The sequence below is a fragment of the Anomaloglossus baeobatrachus genome, chromosome 1 (genome assembly GCF_048569485.1).
Source record: "Anomaloglossus baeobatrachus isolate aAnoBae1 chromosome 1, aAnoBae1.hap1, whole genome shotgun sequence".
NCBI classification, from domain to species: domain Eukaryota; kingdom Metazoa; phylum Chordata; class Amphibia; order Anura; family Aromobatidae; genus Anomaloglossus; species Anomaloglossus baeobatrachus.
In genome coordinates this window covers 400,358,915-400,383,951 of record NC_134353.1, presented here as the reverse complement: position 1 = coordinate 400,383,951, position 25,037 = coordinate 400,358,915, and the positions used below count along the sequence as shown (strand labels likewise).

At 49.4% G+C, this 25,037-nt stretch overlaps 1 protein-coding gene and 1 pseudogene across 1 annotated transcript in view; one reads left to right on the top strand and one right to left on the bottom strand.

Moving 5' to 3' along the window:
- Nucleotides 1-4,137: 4,137 nt before the first annotated feature.
- The window catches only part of LOC142315826 (peroxisomal membrane protein 11C-like), a 99,349-nt gene continuing 78,449 nt past the window's right edge, over nucleotides 4,138-25,037 (bottom strand). The window contains exon 6 of the transcript XR_012754628.1: nucleotides 4,138-4,558. The gene's annotated coding sequence lies outside the window, so the exon portion shown is untranslated. The remainder of the gene's footprint in view (nucleotides 4,559-25,037) is intronic.
- Nucleotides 5,995-7,837, top strand: LOC142293841 (gastrula zinc finger protein XlCGF66.1-like; annotated as a pseudogene).

Here is a 25,037-nt window from a genome sequence, read left to right as displayed (position 1 = left end):
CCTTGGCCCTGCACTACAGCCTCCAGGCTGGGGAGTCACCTGTCGGATGATTCTCCCTTTTCTAGAGGTTCTGCTGTGGGCTGTGGCCCAGGGAGTTTACAACTTTCCCTGGGCCTCGGTTTTTACTGTTTGGAGATGATTTTGCACTCCTCCGGTTTCTAGGGACCGTCCCCTGTTGCAGCTTGATCCCTCCACCGATGTTCCTGTGGAACAGGCCACCACAGCTCTACAGCTATCCGTGGCCCTGGAATCTCTTCTTTTCTCTGCTTGGTGTCACCTGGACCCTCTGAGTCCCAGGATCTTCACCAGGAAGCGTCTCTTTCTTCTTCTCAGCTCCTGACTGACTTGGAGCTCTTTCTTCTACTTCTCCTCCTTGCCTGCCTCCTGCAGACCTCCTCCTCCTTCCCCACTCTCTCTCTGACTTCTGTTGCTTTCTCTGTGCGGACACTCTGAGCTCACAGAGCTCCTTTCTCTTTCACAGCTACATGCTGGCTCCTCACTCTCTCACTCTCTGAGGTAAAACTGAAACTAACTTGACCTTCCTTTCTCTGACTGCTCTCTGGTGGCTCCTCCCACCTCCCCAGTTGCTAAGCTGTACCCTATAGGAGCAGGGATGGGTCTTACGGCCCGTCCCAGCATGCAGCATGGGAGGGTTACTGCCACTGTCCCTGGTCCCAGTATGTACCTAACAATGGGTGTTGTGTAGATTTACCAGGGGACCGGTGTTCACTCCTTTCCTCACCCAGAATGGGGCATCACACCGCTGGATGGGGTGCAATGTCCTGTGGCGACGGAAGCCTCAGGGGCGCCACACTTCCCCACAGCGAATCCCAGCACGTCCTCGGGCTGAAAAACAACAGAAAGACATGTGGAGAAACTGCAAAAACATTTTTGTGTACACATTAAACATTAAAACTTTCGAACTTTTCTTCCCTTTATGGGAGGCACAGATTCTTGAATGTTGCAAACTTTCTTATAAAGAAACATCTAAGTGTGCACTTTCAGTTCATTGCACAGTTTGGGCACATCCCCCATAATTCTGGTAGGGGGCACAACAGGTGCAACTATATACATCTTGGCTACAACAAGTCCAGTAGCCTGGCAGTGCGTTCAGCTTTCTTAAGTTACAAAAGCAACATACCAGCCACTAAGTCCAGTGGCCTGGTAACACATGACACATACATTCACATTCACCAGGGACCACATTCCAGTTCCGTGGCCCGGTACATATAATCAAGGGGGGGTGTCATCTTCAAAAAGCACAAGGGGCAGTAAGGCAGGAAAGGTGTCATCTTCAAAAAGCACATTAGGGCAGCACAAAAGGGACGTCTTCACAAAGGATGAGGGACAGACAGGGGCTATTTACAGTTCAGCTGCTTCATCTTCATCTCTTCACTTAATTGCAGAGGTCATGCTGCGGCAGGGCCCTGGACAGCATGCAGGCCGTGCTCAGACTGGTCTGAGTCCCTTGGCCCTGTACTGCAGCCGTTGCGGGGCTGCTGCGGGGTGATGGTATCAGAGCTGCGTCCCTGTCTTGGTGGGCCACGCCTGGCATGGCGGCGGCCTGGATTGGAGTCGCTGCTGGGGCCTGAGCTGGACGGGCCGGGCTTGGCGTCTCTGCTGCAGTGTGGATGGGCGTCGCTCCGGCGGCGAAATCTTGGCGGGCCGCACCTGGCGTGGCTGCGGCCTGGATCGGCATCGCCGTGCCGGGCGTCTCTCCAGGGACCGCGGGCATGGCAGCGGGGGTTGGGGCACTTGCGCCAGCAGGGGCAGCATGGGACTCACCCAGATCTAGGCCGGAGATGCTCTGCAGCAGGATCGGCATCGCTGGTGTGGACTCTGGATGGACGTGGGCATCACCCCCATGCAGGCCTCGCTGCACAGCCTTCTGCAGACTCCTCATGGCCAGCACCATCTCCTTCCCCCACACGGCTGTCTCCCGTCCGCTCTGCTCCTTCATCCTGTCAGCCATCCTCCCGACCTCAGCCTCCAGCTCAGCGGCGGTCACAGGCCTGATCCAGGTGAGCTCCTCCTGGCCTCCGCTTACAGGAGCCATTTTCTCTCTCCTCCGCTCTGCATAGCGGGCACTGCTTCGCGCTCTTTCTGGGCAAGGCCAAGGGGGCGGGACTTCTCTTCGCGCCCTTTCTTCTGGCACGCCCCCCTTCTTCCCGCTCTCTGTAGCGCTAATGGCGGCAGTTTTTCACTATAACACAGTCTTTTAAACACAGTTTCTGCAGGCGCACAGTACCCGGTGGGACCGGGCACGAAATCCTGTTCGTGACGCCAAAAGTTGACTCGCCCACCCCAGGGCTATGGGACACCCGGTGCCGGGCCGGACTAGTCCGGGGGTCGTCAGTGGTGGCGGGGCCCGACTCCGTGGCCCTGGTGGGTGTCAGTTTAAATATGGCTGGTGACTTGGGGTTTGAATAAAGTTTGTGTTCGTGACGCCACCTGTGGTATGCGGCTATTAAGCCGCCGCTGCTGTGTAAGGCCTCCGGGGTGATGATATGGCAGCAATGATGGTACTGCTCCCCACAGGTGGAGCAATGCCCCGGGGCACTGTTGGTGCTCGTGAGAGTCTATGGTGTAATGGAAGGCTAAGCAGATAAAATAACAGAGACCACTCCAAGGGTACAGTTTCAAGTTCTTTTCTCACACGTCCTGGTAGGAGCTCACTGGTGCCCTCAGACGACTGGAACCCACTGTCAGGGACCTCCGCCGTTTCTGGGTGATTCCTGGAGTAAAAACCGGTACCCTTCTCTCTAAGGTGTCTCTGTCTTCAGCTGTCTTCCTAAGCCTAGCTCTTTTAGGATGAACCTGCTCGGCCTCCACTACAGCCTCCAGGCTGGGGAGTCACCTGTCGGATGATTCTCCCTTTTCTAGAGGTTCTGCTGTGGGCTGTGGCCCGGGGAGTTTACAACTTTCCCTGGGCCTCGGTTTTTACTGTTTGGAGATGATTTTGCACTCCTCCGGTTTCTAGGGACCGTCCCCTGTTGCAGCTTGATCCCTCCACCGATGTTCCTGTGGAACAGGCCACCACAGCTCTACAGCTATCCGTGGCCCTGGAATCCCTTCTTTTCTCTGCTTGGTGTCACCTGGACCCTCTGAGTCCCAGGATCTTCACCAGGAAGTGTCTCTTTCTTCTTCTCAGCTCCTGACTGACTTGGAGCTCTTTCTTCTACTTCTCCTCCTTGCCTGCCTCCTGCAGACCTCCTCCTCCTTCCCCACTCTCTCTCTGACTTCTGTTGCTTTCTCTGTGCGGACACTCTGAGCTCACAGAGCTCCTTTCTCTTTCACAGCTACATGCTGGCTCCTCACTCTCTCACTCTCTGAGGTAAAACTGAAACTAACTTGACCTTCCTTTCTCTGACTGCTCTCTGGTGGCTCCTCCCACCTCCCCAGTTGCTAAGCTGTACCCTATAGGAGCAGGGATGGGTCTTACGGCCCCTCCCAGCATGCAGCATGGGAGGGTTACTGCCACTGTCCCTGGTCCCAGTATGTACCTAACAATGGGTGTTGTGTAGATTTACCAGGGGACCGGTGTTCACTCCTTTCCTCACCCAGAATGGGGCATCACACCGCTGGATGGGGTGCAATGTCCTGTGGCGACGGAAGCCTCAGGGGCGCCACACGGGCACCGCCGCTGGCAGTGAGAACCAGGTACTGGCTGCAACATCAGCCAAAGTTTGGCGGCGATCGTGAGGGTACAGTGCCTGAGACCATGCAATTACCATAACGTAAATGGACGTCGTTGGTCGTTGGAACGACCTCCCCTTCCATGACATACAGTTCCGTCAAATTTATTTAAAGGGTTAATATTCAGTAAATTTAAATTAAAAATTACTTTTACCAGTTTCATGTTATTTCAGTGACCATTGTGGAGTTTTCTTACTTTGACAGAAGAGTACGAACAACGTCTATGCTTGAAGATTTACTTTATTCAATGTGAAGAGCCACATTGGAGTTGAAGAAAGTGCCTTGAGCATTTAGAAACTGGTATCATCTAGTGGTGATAAATTGCAAAGAATCCTTCTTTAGGAAATCAAAATGGAATAATTATTGTAGGAAACAACATTCTGGCTTTTATTTCTGAAAATACATTTTTATTACAATTATGTAAATTTTATAAAGTATTATTACAACAAATTTAACAGTGCAAATAGCATTTCAGAGAGTAGTGGGAAAAGCTGGTTGGGGACCACAGGGAGATCTGACTAGTTTGGTGTGGTTCCCGATGGCTTCTAATTGCCATGCCACAGTTATTTCACAGGACGGTGTACACACATGAGAGAGACCTGCAAATTACATGAAGTAATGGAGGGAGAAAAAGTCGGCTGGGAACCTTGTCAGACTAGATGGTCCATTGCTGGCTTTTCAAACTATGGTTTGCAATTGTGTAGTCAGGCTCTGATTCACACTGCCTAGTTTTTTTACAATGTTTGCATTGTCTGCATTATAAAGCTCAGTGCTGCACTGTTATTGGTTGGTGCAGAGTGTGTTTTCTGAGAATCCGTGAGGTTTTTTCTTATAGGAGAGCCTTGATCTGTCTTTTTCGGAGCTAAAAAAAAAAAAGCAGAATTCAGTTGTAGCTGTGATGCATTTATTACAGCAATCACAGTAAATCGGCAACATGTCAACACAGCTTTTCAAACTCTACCAACAGAAACAGCTGACTGATAGATTCTTAGTTACCATATTTTTTTGGACTATTGGGCACACCTAGGTTTTAGAGGTGGTACATAGGAGGCAAAAAATGTGGTCATTGAAGGAGCTGTCCGACATTAGCTTACCAAAAATTTTGAGTTTATCTGTGCTGTATTGTCATATAAAACATCCCTACATTGTTATTTTTTGTTTTCTGACTTTTGTTCCTCTTGAATTATCCCTTTATTCTCTGCAGCTCTTTGTTTAAATTCAGCTCAAGCAAACATGATAACTTCCTGTGCTAAACCTCTCAGTCAGAGCTGGCACCGCCCGGCCTCAGTGTCCAGCCCCACCCCAGTGTCCAGCCTCGCCCCCTGCCCGGCCTCTGCACACACATTCCCTGTCAGTATTCTGCCCAGCACTGACCTGTTATCACTACAGCATTGGAATAACAGCCCCACATCGGGCTCTGCACCCCACACCACATCGGGCTCTGCACTCCCCACACACACATCCAGCTCTGCATCGCACACACACACGGGGCTCTGCACCCCCCACCACATCGGGCTCTGCGCCCCACACACACATCGGGCTCTGCAACCACACTCACATCGGGCTCTGTGCCCCACAAACACATCGGGCTCTGCGCCCCACACACACATCAGGCTCTGCTCTGCACAACACACACAAACATCGGGCTCTGCACCGCACACACACACAGGGCTCTGCACCCCCCACCACATCGGACTCTGCACCCCACACACACATCGGGCTCTGCACACCATACTCACATCGGGCTCTGCACACCATACTCACATCGGGCTCTGCACACCACACTCACATCGGGCTCTGCGCCTCACACACACATCGGGCTCCGCGCCCCACACACACATCGGGCTCTGCGCCCCACACTCACATTGGGCTCTGCGCCCCACACACACATCGGGCTCTGCACCCCACACTCACATCGGGCTCTGCGCCCCACACTCACATCGGGCTCTGCGCCCCACACTCACATTGGGCTCTGCGCCCCACACACACATCGGGCTCTGCACCCCACACACACATCGGGCTCTGCACACCACACTCACATCGGGCTCTGCGCCCCACACACACATCGGGCTCTGCACACCACGCTCACATAAGGCTCTGCAACCCTTCCCACCACACACACACGGCGCTCTGCACCGACCCCCCCCACCATCCTTCTGTACCGAACCTACCCCCTACCTCCCTTGTAGGAAGCGGCCGCATGTAAGAGAAGAAGCTACAGAGAGTGAGAGAGTCGGGTCCCTACAATACCGGTTCCTCTCAGATCTTCTACATAAGAGAATTTTCCTGACTGACCCATCAAGAATGGATAGGGACAGGGACAAGATGGCGGAGAGGACATTACACCTCACCCTAGAGATCCTCTTCCGACTTACTGGAGAGGATTACACAGCAGTGAAGACCTCTAGTGATCGCTGTCAGGACCCTGTGTCTGAGGGATGGGGAAGACCCCTGAGCCCAATCACGGGACCTCCACCTCACCCCCTGATACATGAGGACATCAAGGACCAGAAGATCCTAGAACTCACCTACAAGATGATTGAGCTGCTGACTGGAGAGGTTCCTATAAGGTGTCAGGATGTCACCGTCTATTTCTCCATGGAGGAGTGGGAGTATTTAGAAGGACACAAAGATCTGTACAAGGACATCATGATGGAGGTTCCCCAGGCCTTCACATCACCAGTTCTATCCAGTGAGAGGACAACACCAGAGAGATGTCCCCATCCTCTTCTTCCACAGGACTGTAAACAAGAAGATCCCGATGTTCCTCAGGATGATCAGGGTGAAGATCTGCCCCATATTAATACTACAGAGACATATGTGACGGGTGATGAGCGGTGTAAAGAGGAGATTCTTACAGATAACCGCACAGATGACTGTACCAGGGGCTCAGAAGAATATCTGATATTCTCAGATTTTGCAACAGATATACATGAAGAACATGTCATTATACTAGATACACCTCAAGCCAATATCCTTTCTTCTGCTTCCTCAAAGACAAATATGCAAAACAAAAGTCTCAAAAGGGCTGTTGAACATAAAATAGCTTCTATAGGGGAGAAACTGTTTTTATGTTCAGAATGTGGTAAATGTTTTACTCGCCAACCAAACCTTGTTCAACACCAGAGAATTCACACCGGGGAGAAAACATTTTTGTGCTCAGAATGTGGGAAATCCTTTTATAAAAGAAATACATTTGTTCAACACCAGAGAATTCACACAGGGGAGAAACCATTTTCATGTTCAGAATGTAAGAAATGTTATATCAGCAAATGTGCACTTGTTAAACATCAGAAAATTCACACTGGAGAGAAGCCATTTTCATGTTCAGAATGTTTAACATGTTTTGATAGTAAGTCAGATCTTGTTAGACATCAGAGAGTTCACACAGGAGAGAAACCATTTTCATGTTCAGAATGTAAGAAATGTTTTACAATAAAAGCTGAGTTGGTTCAACATCAGAGACTTCACACAGAGGAGAAGCCATTTTCGTGTTCAGAATGTGGGAAATGTTTTACACAGAGTTCACATCTTGCTAAGCACCGGATGAGTCATGAAGGGAAAACAAGGCGCTATCATGATACAAATGTAGAAAATGTTTAAAAACAAAATATCATTTTCAACATTGCATCAGAACAGTCACACAGTGCAGATGCCATATTTATATACAGACTCGCACACATGCAAGTCTATGGGTGTGAGTGAAAGATTGAACTGTACTCTGATCACATCCAAGTGCAGTGCGCTTATACACACTGGCTGACAATAGAGAAGATGGAGAGATCACACCATCTTCTCCGCAGTTGTGATCCGATTGCAACATCAGATCACAGTTGCATGACACTCAGCTCGCACTCGCAGCAGAGCGGGAGCCGAGGGTTGTTAGCATATCGCTTCTGATGTTATCGCATTGGATGACATACTCTAGTGTGACTCCAGCCTTAGACATTTGTTAACTCACATGGGGCAGACACCTTTTTTATGTTCAGAATGTGGAAAATGTTTTACAGAAATATCAGATCTTGTTACACATTAGAGAATTCACGCAAGGAAGAAGCCATTGTCATTTTCCGGTTGTGAGAAATGTTTTAGTTGGAAAACAAATCTTATTGTACATCAAAGAACGCACACCGGGAAGTAACCTTTTTATTTCCATACATGTTTTATCTACCCCCATAGGGAACACATGTAGGCTACATTCACATCGCCGTTCCGTTTTTGCGGTCCGCAAAAAACAGTCCATTTTTTTCACAGATGCATCCGTGTGCCTTCCGTTTTTTTGCGGACCGAAGCAGCAAGAAAGATAAATAGATGAGTAGATATAGAGACAGAGAGATAGATAGATAGATAATAGATGAGAAAGACCTATATAATGTCCAATCCCCCTGCATATTCTAAGCTGGCACCCTTTAGTGACTTTCATGTGGCACTAAAGGGTGCTTAGCCTTGTATTTAGCCAAAAAATAAATTAAAAAAAAGACGTGGGGTCCCCCCTATCTTTTGTAGCCAGCTAGGGTAAAGCAGACGGCTGCAGCCTGCAGACCACAGCTGTCCACTTCACCTTGGCTGGTAATCCAAAACAGAGGGCCCCCACGCTGTTATTTTAAATTAAATAAATAATTTAAAACAAAAAACATGGGGTCCCCCCAAATTGGATCACCAGCCAAGGTAAAGCGGACAGCTGGGGTCTGGTATTCTCAGACTAGGGAGGTCTGCAGTTCTTGGACACTCCCCAGCCTAAAAATAGCAGGCTGCAGCCGCCCCAGAAGTTGCGCATCCATTAGATGTGCCAATCCTGGCGCTTCGCCCAAGCTCATCCCGTGCCCTAGTGCGGTGGCAAACTGGGTAATATATGGGGTTGATGCCAGATGTGCAATGCCACCTGGCATCAAGCCCTGGGGTTAGTGATGTCACAGCGTCTATCAGATACCCGACATCACCAACCCAGTCAGTAATTAAAAAAAAATATACAACAAAAAAAATTTTATTTGAAAAAACACTCCCCAAAACATTCCCTCTTTCACCAATTTATTGAAAAGAACAATCAAATCCGTGTCCGGCGTAATCCAATAAGAAGGTCCCATGATGATCCATACCATAGTCACTGTCCCAGTCAATGAAGAACAGAATGTTCCCTATTGGCTGGGAGAGTAGTGCAGTGGCCTGAGCTAACATCAATAAGTCAGCCCAGGTCACTGCATGGGATGACAAGTGCTGCTGTCAGGAGGTTACATGAGATCATTACCTGCTGTGACGCTCTCCTGACGTCAGCGCTGTCACTGACTTCTATGCCCACCACTTTCTCAGCAGTATCGCGGGAGCCCGTGACGTCACCGCTAGTGACAGTCTCGGGCCGCCCGCGAGACTTGATGTGAGAACGCGGCGGGCATAGAAGGCAGTGATAGCGCTGGCGTCAGGGAGGCAGGACATCGTCACAGCAGGTAATGATCTCATCTAAGCTCCTGACAGCAGCGCTCGTCATCCTCGCGGCTGCCCGCACTGCTGATAATGCAGTGCGGGCAGCCGCGGGGCTGGAGCGGGACACAGACTGCACGGGCACTCCTGCGATCCTGAGCAGGGGGCCCGGTGGTGGCGGTGACACCGTGGCAGTTGCTGCCAGGCCCCTCCCCCAGGTCACAGACCCCACAGCAGTGCAGGGGAGGTTGCGGGGAGAGTACGGATGCGGGGGAATGTGTGGGAGGGTACAGGGAAGGGGGGCGGGGACTCACGCACTGTACCAGCCCAGCAGAGCGGCAACAAGCTGTTCACAGATTTGCATGTCAACATGGTCCTGCCCATGTTGACATGAAATGACCGGAAGCAGGAAAATCGCGGCAGGAGCGGTCAAATGACCACTCTGAGCCGGGGGAGAGGGTCTGACAGCACTCTGAGCCGGGGAGAGGGGCTGACAGCACTCTGAGCCGGGGGAGAGGGGCTGACAGCAGGGCAGGTAAGTGGTCACTATCTACTTACCAGCCCCAATGTAGCCAAATAGGGAAATAATAAAAAAAAGTCAAAATAAGCCGGAATACCCCTTTAAGCATTGTTTTATATGTCCTCCATCCTGGTGTATATATATATATATCCACCATCATGGGCCCATCCTAGGCCCCTTCCTGGTATACATGTCCCAAATCCTGGTATACAGTACAGAACAAAAGTTTGGATACACCTTCTCATTCAAATAGTTTTCTTTATTTTCATGACTCTGAAAATTGTAGATTCACATTAAAGGCATCAAAACTATGAATTAACACATGTGGAATGAAATACTGAACAAAAAAGTGTGAAACAACTGAAAATATGTCTTATATTCTAGGTTATTCAAAGTAGCCACCTTTTGCTTTGATTACTGGTTTGCACACTCTTGACATTCTCTTGATGAGCTTCAAGAGGTAGTCACTGGAAATGGTTTTGACTTCACAGGTGTGCCCTGTCAGGTTTAATAAGTGGGATTTCTTGCCTTGTAAATGGGGTTGGGACCATTAGTTGTGTTGTGCAGAAGTATGGTGGATAACACATCTAATAGTCCTACTGAATAGATTGTTAGAATGTGTATTATGGCAAGGAAAAAGCAGCTAAGTAAAGAAAAACGAGTGGCCATCATTACTTTAAGAAATGCTGGTCAGTCAGTCCAAAAAATTGGGAAAACTTTGAAAGTGTCCCCAAGTGCAGTGGCAAAAACTATCAAACGCTACAAAGAAACTGGCTCACATGAGGACCACCCCAGGAAAGGAAGACCAAGAGTCACCTCTGCTGTGGAGGATAAGTTTATCCAAGTCACCAGCCTCAGAAATCGCAGATTAACAGCAGATCAGATTAGAGACCAGGTCAATGCCACACAGAGTTAGTTCTTTCAGCAGACACATCTCTAGAACTGTTAAGAGGAGACTTTATGCAGCAGGCCTTCATGGTAAATAACTGCAAGGAAACCACTGCTAAGGACAGGCAACAATTAGAAGCGACTTGTTTGGGCTAAAGAACACAAGGAATGGACATTAGACCAGTTGAAATCTGTGCTTTGGTCTGATGAGTCCAAATTTGAGATCTTTGGATCCAACCACCGTGTCTTTGTGCGATGCATAAAAGGTGAACGGATGGACTCTACATGCCTGGTTCCCACCGTGAAGCATGGAGGAGGTGTGATGGTGTGGGGGTGCTTTACTGGTGATACTGTTGGGGATTTATTAAAACTTGAAGGCATACTGAACCAGCATGGCTATATACAGCATCTTGCAGCGGCATGCTATTCCATCCGGTTTGCGTTTAGTTAGACCATCATTTATTTTTCAACAAGACAATGACCCCAAACACACATCCAGGCTATTTGACTAAGAAGGAGAGTGATGGGGTGCTACGCCAGATGACCTGGCCTCCAGTCACCAGACCTGAACCCAATCGAGATGGTTTGGGGTGAGCTGGACCGCAGAGTGAAGGCAAAAGGGCCAACAGTGCTAAGCATCTCTGGGAACTCCTTCAAGACAGTTGAAAGACCATTTCCGGTGACTACCTCTTGAAGCTCATCAAGAGAATGTCAAGAGTGTGCAAAGCAGTAATCAAAGCAAAAGGTGGCTACTTTGAAGAACCTAGAACATAAGACATATTTTCAGTTATTTCACACTTTTTTGTTAAGTATTTCATTCCACATGTGTTAATTCATAGCTTTGATTCCTTCAATGTGAATCTACAATATTCAGAGTCATGAATATAAAGAAAACTCTTTGAATGAGAAGGTGTGTCCAAACTTTTGGTCTGTACGGTATATCTTAGCCATCTTATGTACCCCATCATAGACCCAGTCTGGAATATATGCCACTCACATATTAAAAAAAAAATGTACTCACCTTACATCTGCTCCCCCAGTTTGCTGTCTTCTTCTGATGCCTGCAACTGACTTCAGTGTGCATGACGTCAATGCCATGCACCCCCAGTTACAGCTGACGGCTAATGCAAAATGAATATTCACTGCTCTCCACACCTGAGATTATGGATATTGGGAGCAATGAATATTCATTTTCTCTAGCAGACACATGTGATCGCCCCAGTGGCTGCTGGAAGTCAGTGTGTCCGCTATTCAAGAAAATGAATATTCATGGTTCCCCATGCCCATAGTACTACCCACCTTTCAATATGGGGAGCAGTGGATATTCATTTTCTTTAACCTTTTATGACCAAAGACGTACCTGTACGTTTTTGGCCATGTCTGTCCTTTTAATGCGGACTCACGTGGTGAGCTCCCATTATTCCCTGCACATGCGCGCTGAGCCTGCATTATTCCCTGCACATGTTTGCTAATCCAATCAGAACACATGTGCAGCTCACAGGGGTTTGTCGATCTCCGATACAGGCTTCCCTGTTAACCCCTTAGATGGTGCTGTCAAACTCTAACAGTGCGATCTAATGGGCTCTGGCGGGAATTGCGGTGTTCTCTGCCACCCACTGGGCGCCAATGGGTTGCCGTGGCAGCGTGGGGTCAGATGATGACCCCTGTCGCTGCCATGACATGTTTACTGTGAATGCCATCAGAGCGCTTGCACTCACACGACAGCAGCATCGCTCTGATCAGGATAAACGATCAGACAGTCCCTAAGGGGACTAGTAAAATCATAAAAAAAAATGTAAAAAAGCTTTAAAAAATATGAAAAAAACCCTAAAAGTTTAAAATCACCCCTTTGCCCCATTGAAAATAAAGCAATAATAAAAAATACACATTTGGTATCGCCATGTTCAGAAATGATCGATCTATCGAAATCTAAACTCTATAAATCTGATTAGTACATGGCATAGCGAAAAAACCCCCCCACAAAACACCAGAATTGAGATTTTTTGGTTGCCGCAACAGTGCATTAAAATGCAAAAACAGGCAATCAAAATGTCCCATCTATCCAAAAATGGTATGACTAAAAACACCAGCTGAAGATACAAAAAATAAGCTGTCACTGAGCCCCAGATCATGAAAAATGAGAATGCTGTGGGTCTTGGAAATTGGGAACAAAACGCAAATATTAGATAAAAGTAAAAACTATCCATGTTTGGTATCGAGAAACTCGTACTGACCTGGGCAATCAAAAAGCCAGGTCAGTTTTTCAAAATAGTGAACACAGTAAATAAAACCAAAAATAATCATGCAATTGCACTTTTTTTTGTAATTTCACTACAATTTGATTTTTTTTCCCGTTGTCCAGTAGAATATGGGGAAAAATGAACGGTGTCATTCAATAGTACAATTCTTCCTGCAAAAAAACAAGCCCTCATGTGGCTATAGTGACGGAAAAATAAAAAAGTTATGGCTCCAGGAAAAAGGGGAGAAGACAAAAAAGAAAAACAGAAATTAACTGCGGGATGCAGGGGTTAATAGCAGGCGCATGTGTTTGCCCCTGCCCAGTGTCGTACCGTCAATAGGCTGCTACGGGGCCCATGACCTAAAGGGGCCCGGATGGCTGCCTGCGGTGTGTACTTTTACTTTCCTTATACCCAGCATGGGCGGGCTGCCCAGGGCCGTCACCAAGCAGCTGATTAAGGGTACTTTCACACATCCGGATTTTTGCTCTGCGGCACAATACGGCGTTCTGCAGAAAAACCGCAACCGGCTTTTGTAACGCCGATTGCGGTTTTTTTTTGCATTGACTTACATTAGTGCCGCATTGTGCCGTAGGGGCTTGCGTTCGGTCCGGTTTTTGCCGCATGCGGCAGATTTAGCCGATGCGGCGGCCGGATCGAACGTACCCTGCAACGTTTTTTGCTCCGGCAAAAAACACCGCATCGCGCCGCATCCGGCCGCTGCGGCGCATTTTTCAATGCATCCCTATGGAGGCCGGATGCGGCGCGATGCGGAAAAAACCGCATCCGGTCGCCGCATGCGGTATTTTCCACTGCGCATGCTCAGTAGCATGCCGCAACCGGAAAAAACCGGACCTGCCGCATGTAAAAACGTATGCAAAGGATGCGGTGTTTTCACCGCATCCGTTGCATAGTTTTCACAGCCGGATTGAGCCGCAGGGCTCAAACCGGATGTGTGAAAGTAGCCTGAGGGGGGGAGGGCCTTCACTGTTTGTATAGCTGCAGGCGCCAACACAGAGGGGCAGACTCACCCACACTGTACAGCACAACCTCTGCTGTAGAGGGGGGAGTGGCCAGGCAGCTTGTTCAGTACAGTCGCAGGACAATGAAAATATGGAAAGCTAAACAGTGCAGGAGAAGGAGCAGAGACCTGACAAGGAGAGACAACGGAGCAGAATAACCTGAGGAAACAGAGCTAAGCAAACAAGAAGGGAGAGCAGAAGCACAAGAGAGAGAAAGCAGAGGACAAGAAATGAACACAGCCAGGAGGAACCACAGGAAGTGGAGGCAGAAGCCACTAACATCTCTCACAGCATAGGAGCAGGTGAGTATAATAATGTACAAATGTCTGCCTATAACACTGAAGAAACTGCCCTGTGCTGTGTCATCCCTGTGTGTAACCTCTCTGTACTAAAAGGGAAACCCTAAGTAAATGCTCTGTGCAGCGCTGTGCAACAAAGCATGAAGCAGAGCCAATATACCACATGTGGCACTGCAGAGGGGTATCAGAGTAGGAGGGAAACCCAATGTATCGCTGCCATAAGCGTAGGGCTTCCCTCTTAAGGCCGCTTTACACGCTGCGATCTCGCTAGCGAGATCGCTAGCGTGCGTACCCACCCTCATCGTTTGTGCGTCAAGGACAAATCACTCCCCGTGGCGCACAAAATCGGCCGGACCCGTCACACTACTTACCTGCCTAGCGACGTCGCTGTGACCGGCAAACCGCCTCCTTTCTAAGGGGGCGGTTCGTTCGGCGTCACAGCGACGTCACTAAGCGGCCGCCCAATAGGAGCGGAGGGGCGGAGATGAGCGAGACGTAACATCTCGCCCACCTCCTTCCTTTCTCATTGCCGGCGGCAGCAGGTAAGGTGAGGTTCTTCGTTCCTGTGGTGCCACACGTAGCGATGTGTGCTGCCGCAGGAACGCCGAACAACATCGTACCTGCAGCTGCAACGATAATTGGGAATAGGGGAGCATGTCAACGATTAACGATTTTGCACGATTTTGCAACCTTTTTCAATTGCTCGTAGGTTTCACACGCAACGACATCGCTAAAGAGGCCAGATGTCCGTCACGAATTCCGTGACCCCAACGACATCGCTTTAGCGATGTCGATGCGTGTAAAGCGGCCTTTACTCTGATACCCTTCTACAGTGCCACATCTGGTATATTGGCTCTGCTTCATGCTCTGTTGCACAGCGCTGGAAGATTAGCTCTGCTTCATGCTCTGTTGCACAGCACTAGTATATTGGCTAGGTCAACCATCCTTGCGCACATAGTTTTTTACTAGGCAATGTCCCACTAGCCAGATTCCTACTCCACACTGATGAGGGGCAAATACCCCGAAACGGCTGTCTGTGGATGGATACCATGTTTGGCATAGGTGGTCTCCTTGACTGGAGACTGCCCTTCCCGTGGTTGTTCCTTCCCGGTGAAAGACCTGGCTAGTTTCCTGCCAGCGTTGAGAAACATGTGATGGTGTCTCCGCAGGCCTTCTTGCTTTGAATATTTCCCAAGGGGCATTGCTCTAGAATCACTGCGTTGAGAAACACGTGATGGTGTCTCCGCAGTGGTGGATGTTGATCTCCCTAATGTCAACCATCCTTGCTCACATAGTCTTTTACTAGGCAATGTCCCACTAGCCAGATTCCTACTCCACACTGATGAGGGGCAAATACCCCGAAACGGCTGTCTGTGGATGGATACCATGTTTGGCATAGGTGGTCTCCTTGACTGGAGACTGCCCTTCCCGTGGTTGTTCCTTCCCGGTGAAAGACCTGGCTAGTTTCCTGCCAGCGTTGAGAAACATGTGATGGTGTCTCCGCAGGCCTTCTTGCTTTGAATATTTCCCAGGGGGCATTGCTCTAGAATCACTGCGTTGAGAAACACGTGATGGTGTCTCCACAGTGGTGGATGTTGATCTCCCTAAGGTCAACCATCCTTGCTCACATAGTCTTTTACTAGGCAATGTCCCACTAGCCAGATTCCTACTCCACACTGATGAGGGGCAAATACCCCGAAACGGCTGTCTGTGGATGGATACCATGTTTGGCATAGGTGGTCTCCTTGACTGGAGACTGCCCTTCCCGTGGTTGTTCCTTCCCGGTGAAAGACCTGGCTAGTTTCCTGCCAGCGTTGAGAAACATGTGATGGTGTCTCCGCAGGCCTTCTTGCTTTGAATATTTCCCAGGGGGCATTGCTCTAGAATCACTGCGTTGAGAAACACTTGATGGTGTCTCCGCAGTGGTGGATGTTGATCTCCCTAAGGTCAACCATCCTTGCTCACACTACTTATCTGCCTAGCGACGTCGCTGTGACCGGCAAACCGCCTCCTTTCTAAGGGAGCGGTTCGTTCGGCGTCACAGCAACATCACTAAGCGGCCGCCCAATAGGAGCGGAGGGGCGGAGATGAGCGAGACGTAACATCTCGCCCACCTCCTTCCTTTCTCATTGCCGGTGGCCGCAGGTAAGGTGAGGTTCCTCGTTCCTGCGGTGTCACACGTAGCGATGTGTGCTGCCGCAGGAACGACGAATAACATCGTACCTGCAGCTGCAACGATAATTGGGAATAGGGGAGCATGTCAACGATTAACGATTTTGCACGATTTTGCAACCTTTTTCAATTGCTCGTAGGTTTCACACACAACGACATCGCTAAAGAGGCCTGATGTCCGTCACGAATTCCGTGACCCCAACGACATCGCTTTAGCGATGTCGATGCGTGTAAAGCGGCCTTTACTCTGATACCTTTCTACAGTGCCACATCTGGTATATTGGCTCTGCTTCATGCTCTGTTGCACAGCGCTGGAATATTAGCTCTGCTTCATGCTCTGTTGCACAGCACTAGTATATTGGCTCTGCTTCATGCTCTGTTGCAGAGCGCTGCACAGAGTGTTTACTTAGAGCTTGCTGACGGTTTCCCTTTTACGCTAATACTCTTTTGCAGTACCTATAGCAGGCTCATCAGACCTGCTTTATGCTTTACTGCACAGAGCATTTAGCCCAGTCCTCCACCCCTTCTCTTAGCCCGGCACATGTATATTTCTGTTCTTCTTGGCATATTTTTTCACTCGTTGTCCCATATCTATATCTGTACAGGGATTGATAGTTCTTGGTTCAGTTGATCATCATGCTAGGTATAGGATCCTATGGGTTATCATAAGTGCCTTATCTGATATACTGGGTCTGCTCCATGCTCGGTTGCACAGAGCATTATTCAGGGCTGTCTGACGGTCTTCTCTTCTATACTAATCCTTCTTTGCAGTGCCCATATACGGTTTATTACAGAATAAGTTGAATTTAGTTATACGTATGTCTCTGTGCTAGCTGTGTGACACTGCACATATTTATTCCATGTATTGAATTGTTATGCGCATTCACTGTATATGGGTATTGTATTACAGTAGGTTATCACACTTTTGCAGAGGTTGTCATTTGGGATTTGTTCATGCTTTTAAAGGGAACCTGTCATCAGATTTGGGGCCAGAACCTGTGGCCACCCCCAGTGGGCTCTTATATACAGCATTCTAACATGCTGTATATAAGAGCCCAGGCCACTGTGTAGAATGTAAAAAAACACTTTATAATACTCATCTAACGGTTGGTGTGGTGCAGACTTGGCGGATAGGTGTCTCTGATCTCCGGTACTTGTGCCTCCTCTTTCGGCCATCTTTGTCCTGCTTCTTCTGAAGCCGCGGTGCATGACACATCCTACGTCATGCACAATAGCCGGCATTGAGGTCTTGTGCAGGTGCACAACAATACTTTGATCTGTCCTGCTCAGAGCAGATTATAGTGCGCCTGCGCAGGACCTCAATGCTGGCTAATGTGGATGACGTAGGACGTGTCATGCACTCCGGCTTCAGAAGAAGGAGGACAAAGATGGCCGAAAGAGGAGGCGCTGGTACTGGAGAACGGAGACACCCATCCAACCAGTCTATACCGTACCGACCCCCTAGGTGAGTATTATAAAGTGATTTTTACGTTCTACACAGCGGCCTGGGCTCTTATATATAGCATGTTAGAATGCTGTATATAAGAGCCCACTGGAGGTGGCCGCAGCTTATAGGCCCCAAAACTGGTGACAGGTTCCCTTTAAATGATTTCATTAAGTGTGTTTACTGTCCTTTTGGATTTAATAAAGATTGTTATATTTGTATCTAGCATTTCCATTTTCTGGTGTGGGCATCCATTAAGTGTGAGCTTTTTTCTTCTTCTGTATTGGTCGTGTTGTGATCATCCAGGATGCTGCACTCGGTTTTATTGATTTAGTCCGAGTGTGCACCCCTTTTTTGAATATATATTATTTCTGTATTGTGACATCACTGTGTGTATTATCCCTGTACTGTGACATTACTGTGTGTATTATCTTATGGGTGGCACGGTGGCTCAGTGGTTAGCACTGCAGCCTTGCGGCGCTGTGGTCCTTTGTTCTAGTCCCACTAAGGACAACATCTGCAAGGAGTATGTATGTTCTCCCCGTGTTTGCGTGGGTTGCCTCCGGGTACTCCGGTTTCCTCCCACACTCCAAAAACATACTGATAGGGAATTATTATTATCTCTGTACTGTGACATCACTATGTGTTGCCCCTGTACTGTGACATTACTGTGTGTATTGTCCCTGTACTGTGACATCACTGTGTTTACTATCCCTGTACTGTGACATTACTGTGTGTATTTGTGACGCCCTGGCAAAACTAGGTAGTCACACATAGTCCCCCGCATAACACCTTCCCTCACCTAGGTGACACACAGCCGACCTGAAACCCTAGTCACCCCCCCTTAGGGCAAGACAGGCACACCAGTGGGTGGGACCAGGTGGTAAGGAAACGCCTACCTAGGGGTCTAGACAGCCCGGGGCGGAAAAACAGTGAGTTCAAGCAGTTAAGCTTTAGTTCAGTCTTGGAGTTCAAGTTGAGAGGAGTGTGGGCTGGAGCTAGGTGTAGCTCCAGCGGAGGAGGTTCAAGTTGAACGGTGCCAGGGTCGAAGCCCTGGTACCTTGGCTAGGTGGCAGACGGTGGTCTCTGTCAGCAGGAGACGGGAAGACAGCTTGGCAGATCCGAGGAGGACTGGAGAAGGGTTGGAGCTCACCGGTACCGACACCGGAGACCCCGACCGAAAATCGTGCACAGAGGGGGTACTCGGACCTTGCATCCAGGACCGAAACCAGCGACCTAGCTAATTAACCGATTGAAGGCAGGATTATAGGTCCTGTCCTAACCAAAGTCTTGAAATAAGACAACCACCCACAGATAGGGCAACCGCCAGGGCCCATAGATCCCACGGGTCAGCGTCTGCGGGCACAACTCCTTAGGCACCCAGCAAGCCAGGAACGGACTCCTGAGTTCCAAACCAGGCAGCCCACAATATACAAACACAGTGCAGAGAAAAGGACAGTGACCACCAGCCCGGGTGGAGGACCAGAGTACAACCGGCCACGGCGGCCAGCCACCAGCACCTTGGTTTACCAAAAGACTCGTGTGATTCATTCAATAGTGAGTAACCAACTATCCCCTGGTCCATCTGGGCGTGCAAGCCCCTGCCATCGCCATACCCTGCACAGAGCCACTGGGCCCCGGGGCAATCATCCCTACTCACGGAGGCGTTAACATCCTGCTACCATTACATCTCCCCTGGGTATCCCACAACAGCAGCGGTGGTGTCCCACTTCACCACACACCGTGCGTGGCGTCACAGACATTGTACAATCAATCCCGTACAAATACGTCCCCCCTTTTATTCGGAGTGACCGCGAGACCCCCGGGTCCGGGGAACCCCTCGAGCCGTACCGTAGGCCCCGGATCTGAGCAGCGCCTGCTGCTGGCACGGGGGTGGCACATATTACCCCTGTACTGTGACATTACTGTGTGTATTACCCCTGTACTGTGACATCACTGTGTTTAATATCCCTTTACTGTGACATTACTGTGTGTTGCCCCTGTACTGTGACATTACTGTGTGTATTACCCCTGTACTGTGACATCACTGTGTGTTGCCCTTGTACTGTGACATTACTGTGTTTATTATCCCTGTACTGTGACATTGAAGCGACCGGTGGTAGGGCCGCGGGTGTGTGTGTATGCTCTATTCCAACAAAATCCCCATACTCAGATTTTACCGGTAGTAACATTTCTTTACTATGAAACATATTTATAACACAGTCAACCAAACTATCTGCGCACATGTGTATGGTGGAGTCCCCGGATCTTCACTCCTTCCGGGTACGCAGCAAAGAAAAAAAGACAAGAGAAAAAAAAACAAAGAAATGGCGGCAACTTTCCCTAACTTTCCCTACAATCACGTACCAGACTATCCCAGAAGAAGATGCCGCTCCCACGTCGCAGGCCTGGAGTCTCACGATGATGGGTCCCGGTGCAGCGCTGAAGGGATGCAGCTCCTCGGTCTTCTCCTTTGATCTTCTCCCGCTGGTAACGGATTCTAGTCAGTCTCTTAGTCCCGGGGCACACCGAGTAGAAGAAGGGAGGTCACGGTTGCACGGATGGCTCCCTTGTGTCGGTAACGGCCCCTGCACTTGCACTCAGGATGCGATGCCCTGCAGTCAAGTTGTCACAGCCCCTGGATATGCACTCCGGGCGCAATGCTCTGCAGTCCGGTTAGATCCTCGGTGAAAACAAAGTCCTGCAGACCGGGAATGGCAGAACCCACAGCCGCTGGAAAGTCCCCGGCGCGTTGTTCAGACCAAAGGGCATCCGGTTGAACTCGTACAGGCCCATGGAAAGCAGTCTTCTCTCTATCTTTCTCGTGCATGGGTACCTGCCAATATCCGCTGGCCAGATCCAACGAAGAGAAGTATTTGGCTTTCTTCAGGGCTGTCAGGGATTCTTCAATCCTTGGCAAAGGGTATGAGTCCCGGGTGGTGCAAGCATTCAAACGGCGGTAGTCCACACAGAACCTCAGGGACCCGTCCTTCTTCTTGACTATCACCACCGGTGCAGCCCAGGGGCTCTGGCTTTCTCGTACCACTCCAGCGTGTAGCATGGAATTCAGGAGATTTTTCACTTCTTGGTATTGCTGGGGAGGTATTTGGCGGTACCTTTCACGGATCGGAGCAGCGTCACCTGTGGGGATTTCGTGCTTGATACTGGTGGTGCACCCAAAGTCGGTGTCATGCCGGGCAAAGGACGCCTGATGCTCTTGAAGTAGCTCTTCCACCTGGGACACCTCCCGTTTGGAGTATTGGGATACGTCAACTGACACTTCTCTCGTAGTTCTCGCCCCACGTTGGTGTCACCCGCGACAGCGGCCATGGCAGAGACCGTCACTGTCCAATCTCCCTCTGTAGACGGTACAAACTGGAGGGGGCTCATAGGGTTCACCTCTTCGGTTAGAGCATAGACTCGGGCGAGCTGTGTCCCGGCTTCTAGGTCAACGCTCACGTTAGCCGTGTTGCCCAGCCTGACAGGAATTCTTCCCTTTCTCACTACTGCTAGAGTTTGAGCGACTAGTGTATTCAGCTTCCCTTCCTTCGGGGTGCGCGGCTCAAGCAGCACCTCCACGCCTTCAAGCTGTCTCGTGGTGCTAAGGGGTAGTGAGATAACTGTCTCTTTCCCAGCCGGTAAGGTGATCCTAGTATGGTGGGGTACGGTGATCGTGGCCAGTGGCAGTTGTTCTTCTGTCATTCGCTGGAGGTTGCAGGTCCGGACCACTTGCTGAAAGGCACGGCGGGTGGCCCTATGTGCGGTCACTTCTTGCCAGTACTTGGGCCCCCTCTTGGTAAACAACACCAGATTCAGGTCTTTCAAGATGTTCATCCCAATAATCATGGGCGTTTCTGATCCAAAGCCTTCCCTGACCACAATTATCCCTCTCTTCCCGAGATCTTGGCCACAGATTTCGGTGTTCATCCAGGCAACTCCCGTCACCGGAATGGGTAGATTATTGGCTGCTTTGATCTTGATGGCGGTATCAGGGTCATAGGCAACCCGCGGCTTTAGACACTCTTCGTAGAACTGCTCGGAGATGGTGGGTACCGGAGACCCAGTATCCATTAACCCTTGTACGGCGATCCCTTACAGTAATACTTCCAGGGTGGGGCTATTTGATGCAAGTTTGTTCCGTGGCTGGCTCTGTTTTCCCACACCCCTCTCTTTGGCCTCCCCTGCCGAGTGAGCCTCTTTGGCAGGGGCGTCTAGTTTAAAGGTGGCCGCTGTTGTGAGACATGACTTGCTGGTTCTGGTAGATCGGACCGTGGATGAACTTGAAAGTTCTGGGGGCAACGGTTTGCTCTATGGCGGGGGTCGCCGCATGTCCAGCATCTTCCCATCGGCCGGCTGGGTTGTTGTCTCGCTTGCCGGCCCGCCTGTTGGTCTAGGGTGAGCTGTAACACCTGTTTCTGCAACTCTGCCACCATCTGCTTCAGTTCTTCCGTGTCGCTGTTCGGAGTCCCGATACCAGATATGGACCTGCAAGCCGCGGTATATGTCTGTGTCTCCACGACAGGTCCCCTTGAACGTTCTATAGCTTCTTGTTTGACCTAAGCGAACGTAAGGGCCGGATTTATCCGGAGTAGATCTTGCAATGAGTGGTTAAGGTACGGGTCTCTCAATCCGGTCACGAACTGATCTCTCAACACCAGGTCACGGGCACCCGTACTAGCTATCTGTTCTTCTTTTCTACAGGCTTGTTCTAGCAGCACTTGAAGGGCATTGGCATATTGAGGAATGTCCTCCGACTCGAGCTGAGTACGCCGGAAGAACATATAGCGCAATGTTCCCGCATATGTGGTCGGCCCATAGGTGTTCTCCAGCACCCGCACCAAGTCATCCAACGTACGCCGGCCCCTAACCGTCTCCAGCCTGACTGTCGTCCACGCTTCCCCCTCTAATGTTAGCATGGCCATTTCTGCTAAGGTCTTAGGATCAGTGTTATACATTTCCCCCACTATCTTAAGTTGTTCAGTCCATTCAGTTACAGGATAGTTCCGTCCGTTAAACTTTCTCACCTGATTGACAATAGACGTCGGGGGAGATGTCCGGTTATAAGTTACTACCGGGGGATGATTTTGTTGGTCACACATCCTGCCGACTACGCCACATGAAGCGACCGGTGGTAGGGCCGCGGGTGTGTGTGTATGCTCTATTCCAACAAAATCCCCATACTCAGATTTTACCGGTAGTAACATTTCTTTACTATGAAACATATTTATAACACAGTCAACCGAACTATCTGCACACATGTGTATAGTGGAGTCCCCGGATCTTCACTCCTTCCGGGTACGCAGCAAGGAAAAAAAGACAAGAGAAAAAAAAACAAAGAAATGGCGGCAACTTTCCCTAACTTTCCCTACAATCACGTACCAGTCTATCCCAGAATAAGATGCCGCTCCCACGTCGCAGGCCTGGAGTCTCACGATGATGGGTCCCGGTGCAGCGCTGAAGGGATGCAGCTCCTCGGTCTTCTCCTTTGATCTTCTCCCGCTGGTAACGGATTCTAGTCAGTCTCCTAGTCCCGGGGCACACCGAGCAGAAGAAGGGAGGTCACGGTTGCACGGATGGCTCCCTTGTGTCGGTAACGGCCCCTGCACTTGCACTCAGGATGCGATGCTCTGCAGTCAAGTTGTCACAGCCCCTGGATATGCACTCCGGGCGCGATGCTCTGCAGACCGGTTAGATCCTCGGTGAAAACAAAGTCCTGCAGACCGGGAATGGCAGAACCCACTTCCACAGGGTGATTCTTCCAAGAATCCGGTTGCAAAAGAACCCTCTGTTCAGGGACACCACACGTAGCTCTCTCCTGGCTGAGCTCTGGGTCTGTACTGTTTTGCCGCTCTTTTTTTTCCTGGTTAGAACACACGGGCTCTAGGGGATTTCCCACCTCTGTGTCTGTGATTGCACAGTCTGACACTGCCCCCTTGTGGGCAAGTGCTGAAGCAATGTTCAAATCCCCTTCTACATTGATGATGCAGTCTGAATTGTTGATCCCATTATATTACTGTGTGTTCCCCCTGTACTGTGACATTACTGTGTGTATTACCCCTGTACTGTGACATTACTGTGTGTATTACCCCTGTACTGTGACATTACTGTGTGTATTACCCCTGTACTGTGACATCACTGTGTTTATTATCCCTGTACTGTGACATCTCTGTGTGTTGCCCCTGTACTGTGATATTACTCTGTGTATTACCCCTGTACTGTGACATTACTGTTTGTATTACCCCTGTACTGTGACATCACTGTGTTTATTATCCTTGTACTGTGACATCACTGTGTGTTGCCCCTGTACTGTGACATCACTGTGTGTATTATCCCTGTCCTGGGGGGGAATTGCGGTGTGAACTCACTGGTCTTTGTGCAGTGGACTTTGCTCAGTAACAGGATGGTGCTTATATTCAGACTTTATGTGGTGATAATATTTGGTCATGGTGTGGCGGCATTATTTTGCAATGTATTATTGGTTTTGTTAATGCAATGTATTATTGGTTGCAATGTGTTATTGGTTTTGATATGGTGGGTGCTGTTCAGTATCACTATGTAGTATATATTATTTGGTAATTGTATGACTAGTTTGTTGATGCATTACTAAAAAGAAATGTAGATATTTATAGATTTGTATTATTTAATTATTTTTCAGCCGGCAGTAAATGTATCAGTAATTGCTGTGATACACTTTGGTAGGACTATTTTTTAGTACTGTTTACTCTGGAGATCTTTGGTTTGTTGCCTGCGGCTGATTTAACTGTTTGCAGGCGCTGCGGTGCTCAGCGAGCGTCAGGCGCTGCGGTGCTCAGCGAGCGTCAGGCGCTGCGGTGCTCAGCGAGCGTCAGGCCCTGCGCTGCTCAGCGAGCGTCAGGCTCTGCGGTGCTTAGCGAGCATCAGGCATCACACACAGTCACAAAACAGGAGCACAACACTGCCTAGACTTGTGCTCTGCAGACAGAGCCGTGCCCCGTAATAATTTACTTACTTGACTGGTAGATGTGTAGCCTGGATAGAATCAAGATTAATTCATAATTTGTATATACAGTTAGGTCCAGAAATATTTGGACAGTGACACAAGTTTTGTTATTTTAGCTGTTTACAAAAACATGTTCAGAAATACAATTATATATATAATATGGGCTGAAAGTGCACACTCCCAGCTGCAATATGAGAGTTTTCACATCCAAATCGGAGAAAGGGTTTAGGAATCATAGCTCTGTAATGCATAGCCTCCTCTTTTTCAAGGGACCAAAAGTAATTGGACAAGGGACTCTAAGGGCTGCAATTAACTCTGAAGGCGTCTCTCTCATTAACCTGTAATCAATGAAGTAGTTAAAAGGT